This window comes from Haplochromis burtoni, unplaced genomic scaffold, assembly GCF_018398535.1.
Source record: "Haplochromis burtoni strain Fernald_Lab_line unplaced genomic scaffold, NCSU_Asbu1 Contig_939, whole genome shotgun sequence".
In the NCBI taxonomy this organism is placed as follows: domain Eukaryota; kingdom Metazoa; phylum Chordata; class Actinopteri; order Cichliformes; family Cichlidae; genus Haplochromis; species Haplochromis burtoni.
In genome coordinates this window covers 1-4,406 of record NW_024583300.1, presented here as the reverse complement: position 1 = coordinate 4,406, position 4,406 = coordinate 1, and the positions used below count along the sequence as shown (strand labels likewise).

Sequence of the window (4,406 nt, the reverse complement as noted above, 5' to 3'; positions counted from 1 at the left end):
CTGCTTTGGAGTCAGACAGTCTGTATGACTGAGCAAGGGCTGCTGGGTAATGAAGTCCCAATAACATAATCTGGACTTTTTATGCAACAAATCTGAGTGAGGCTTTTGTCTCGAATTCCAACTTCATACCAAACCAAATGCATAGAGAAAGTAGAAACAGCGTATCATCAGTGTCGAGGATGGAGATCAACCAGGATGGCTGTGAAACATCTGCTGAAATCTTGTTGAATTTAATGGTGTAAATCCACAAACAGCAACAGGTCATGTGATCACATCATGTACATTAAAAAACATAGTGAAGCTCACATTAGAAATTATTATGAGTTGTGATTTGTTTCACTGTGCTAAACCACTAAAGAGATTTTAGGGTTCCCCATCTGCTGAATCCCAATTTAAACCTTGACTGTTCTAATTTTACTGTTTAGGTTTGGAGGTGAAGTCACCCTCTGCCCTCTGTAAGCAACAGTAAATACTTATTTTCTTTTACTGCATGTCTCCTACATAACAAACTAGCCCCATTTTTTAAAATTATACTTCAAATTGTAATAGTATTTATATTCTGTCGTAGTAATATTATTATATTAATGTAGCACAGGTTCAGTTCTCTTTGTGCAAAATGGTTCGTAGAATCTTCCTTGAAGGAGCCATTTTTACTTTCTTACTTTGAGTACATTACAGAGTCTGTACTTTTTCACTTTGACTCAAGTAATAAACTTACTTTGCTAAACTGAACATCTCTTCTCGGCACAGTAGCAACACACAGTACTATTTTCTATTAACACTGCTACATTTGTATAGTGCTTCTTTGCTACACTACCTACATTCACATATTGTACAGGTGTGTAGTTTAAGCTGCTTAAATAGCAATGCATTGTTTGTGAGACATGTGTGCCACCCCAACATGATCACAGATCCATCCTGGCCATCCTGTAGAAAATGTTCTTTTATTTTCATTGCAGTTTAGCTTCCCTTTTAGCTCAAGTTTTCTTAGTTATTCTAATATTTTGCATACATATTGGATTCAAAAGTTCAGAAAAAAGATACAACCACACACATTTTGAGGGCAGATCTCATCAGCCATGTTTGGTTGACAAATCTGGCCAAACTGAAAGTGAAAATATTTTTATGATTTGTAAGGTCAAATAATGGTTTCAGTGGGTTTTATTTTTATTTTCTAAAGTCAAGTGTTTGTTTTTAAAGATAAAAGAGAAGACAAACGTGTAAATGAAGATGATAATAGGCTAAATTTGTGATTGTGTGCCTCTAAAAATCTGGTTAGTCTGTGAAAAAAAAAGCATTGGAAAAATAATTAAGTTGTTTTCTACTACAAATGTTGCTGAAGCTTCGACCTCTTCTGAGCGATAACTCAGCTTTTGAGGTTGAAATTTTTTTATTTTTTATTCATTGATTCTTTTATGTCATGTGTCCCCAAGAAGCATTTAAGACAGAGAACAAATTAACAGATCAATATCATAAAACACTCATTTAAAATAAAATTTACTATTAGATGACAAATAATTAAAGTCTTAGTGGATAATGATCAGAAGCTGAGTCGTGTTAAGCCAGTTTTGAAGTGTGTATTTGCTCTTAGGTTGAGGTCTGGTGAGGGGCTGGGGTTGATGTAGTACCTGTACTGGCCACCAGGCGGCACAGACATTAACAAAGTGGACACAGCCTGTTTACAGAAGTCACAGGTGAGCAGGTAAGAGGAAGGACAGCTAGAAGGAAGTGAGTTTTTCCACTGTCTCAGCTGTTGGTCACGTCATGTTTTCTACTCTCTGTTTTTACAAACATGACTTTTGCCCCAAGACTTTTGTAGATGTTTTAAATCTAAATGAAAGTGTTTAAATTTGAAGCACAAGAACCAGTTAGACTCAAATATACCTGAGAAATATTAAATGTTTGTCTTATATTAATGAAATCACAAAGCTGCAGGTTTGTGCCTCCTGATGAAATATATTTCTAGAGAAAATCAAACAGTAAATCAAACACTTCAAATATTATGACGCAGCAGTCTGGAAAATTCCTGTCCCACCTTATCAGCACCTTTTGTCTGAATGAAATTACTGTTTTTAGTTTTCTTTTAAAACATTCACAGAGGAATGAACTGAAAATGTAGCTTAGTGATGGTATACTGTGGGTGTATGTCCAGGTTGTATTGAATCAGACTTCATGTTTGAATGCAAAGACCTGTTAAACCTGCTGCCTGGGCTCTTTTCATTTAAGCACCTCCCACAAACACAGCCACTGTTCTCAGTACTGCTGAAGCTGCCGGGCCCTAAAAAAGTCCTGCCCTCTGTGTAGAAGGAAGTCATCACAACATTTGGTTATTCAGACTTTATTCTGACTGAAACAAGGCTGCAGGCTCCGAACTCTGTTTCACAGGGACAGGCTCAGACAGTTTCACTTTAACTCAGTCACAGTGTTACATCTGTTTGTACATGCAGTGGGTTCATTCACACGCCCACACATCAGTGTTTTATTTTCTTTGGACTGATTCCAGATCAGATTAAATCTGCATTGACTGGCTCAACCGGTCAGAGGTTGAGCCAAGAAATACTTTTTAAAAATCAAATATTAAAACATTTTAAGCCTATATTAGAAAAAAAAGCCATGGTAAAAACTTGGAAAAAAAGTTTAAGCCCCCCCATTTTTCAAACCCATCCGATGGTTCTCAGGCTGGATATTTGGCTCTCCTACCATAGAGTGTAGCCTAACCTATCTAGCACACGTGTGTGTGTGTGTGTGTGTGTGTGTGTGTGTGTGTGTGTGTGTGTGCGTGTGTGTGTGTGTGTGTGTGTGTGTGTGTGTGTGTGTGTGCGCGCGTGTGTGTGAGCGTGTGTGTGTGTGTGTGTAATAAGAGAATATAACATTCTCACCTGTACAGTAGCTGAGTGATACATGTTTATGTTACAAACTTAAGAAAATCACTACCGGTACATAATCTGTAACAATTCAAATACATTATTAATTTTTTTTTTATAAAATCTAATAAAATATTTTATAAACAACAGATAATGATTTAAACTGACAATTATTTTTAAAATTAGGCAGTTTGTTGGTTTGGTGAGCAGGAACATCAGAGATCAAATAATTATGCAAAACAATGCAAAGTTTCCTTTTGTATTGTTTCCTGTGTCTCTCCTCTGTCAGTCTGAATGCTGAACTTACTGATAATAACCTGGAACAGCAGCAGGACTCACAGTTCAGTTATGAACCCACTGAACACAAATCATTGGATTATTTGGAAGAAGTCGCCCTCTACGATTTCTGTAGAACAAAAACAACAAGAAGTATGGCAGAAACTGACAGACCAACTATAAGTCCACTGTTCTGACCTCCGTCATTCTTCTCATCCTCCTTTCCTCCACTTTGTCCTCCTGGCTGACCTGCAGGTGAGAAACAGGTGTGAGGTGTCAGCTGTCAGGTAGGTGATGAGTGAAGAACAGAACAGAATCCATTTCCTCTTCAAACTGCTGTCAGACATTATCTGCAGCACTCTGATGTCATTTTCTGGATGCAGTCCTGTTCTTTGCTGAGACTGAGGTTGATGAAGCAGTTCCTTCTCAAGTGTCAAAGTGACATCAGGGATCCTTGCGGCGTGTTGGTGACAGCTGTCTGTTTTCATATCATTTTTGTCTCCATCTTCATCAGCAGGAGATTCACAATTCAGCCACAGAATTCTCAAATTCTCAAACATTTGTCTCTGTGGTTCAGTGCAAGGACCATGTGAGTCCTAACGTTGTTCTTTATATCTTATGTTGATCAAAACACCAACACCTGCAACAACAACAAAAACTGACATTGCTACTATCTGAGTCCACTGTTGGACCAACATCAGTCACTCTGAATGTTGAACTGGCTTTTCATGAATCTGAAACAAGCAGCAGGACTCACGGTTCAGTTTGGAAGCCACTGATGGAATTTCAAAGCCCCTGATCCACAGGGGCCGGTAATCTGGATTTGGTGTACGTGTATATGTTCTGTAGATAAAAACAGCACCAACACCAACAACAAGCACAGCAAGAACTGACAGACCAACTATCAGTCCAACAGATCCACTCTTCTCTCCTTCATCCTCCTTCCCTCCACTTTGTCCTCCTGACTGACCTGCAGGTGAGAAACAGGTGTGAGGTGTCAGCTGTCAGGTAGGTGATGAGTGAAGAACAGAACAGAATCCATTTCCTCTTCAAACTGCTGTCAGACATTATCTACTGCACTCTGATCACATCACTCAGACCAGCTGCTTTCTACAAAGTCTCATCAACAACATCTTTAGAAACAAACATCAACAACCAGGAAGCAGCTTCACCTCTGATCACACACACACTCAACTCTACTCACTCACCTGGAGGATCAACAACTCAGTGTAGCTCAACTTCCACTCACTCTTCTTCTATTTCACA

The 4,406-nt window shown here is 38.7% G+C and overlaps 2 long non-coding RNA genes across 2 annotated transcripts in view; both read right to left on the bottom strand.

Annotated features, from left to right (window-relative positions):
* The window catches only part of LOC121812924, a 9,793-nt gene extending 6,970 nt beyond the window's left edge, over window positions 1-2,823 (bottom strand). Inside the window, exon 1 of the long non-coding RNA XR_006053417.1 lies at window positions 1,993-2,823. This is a non-coding gene — a long non-coding RNA (uncharacterized LOC121812924). The remainder of the gene's footprint in view (window positions 1-1,992) is intronic.
* A 743-nt stretch (window positions 2,824-3,566) lies between these two features.
* Window positions 3,567-4,208, bottom strand: LOC121812923. The gene is made up of 2 exons (XR_006053416.1): window positions 3,898-4,208; window positions 3,567-3,780 (listed from the first exon to the last, which is right to left on the bottom strand). It is a non-coding gene; the product is annotated as an uncharacterized LOC121812923 (long non-coding RNA).
* Window positions 4,209-4,406: the final 198 nt, after the last annotated feature.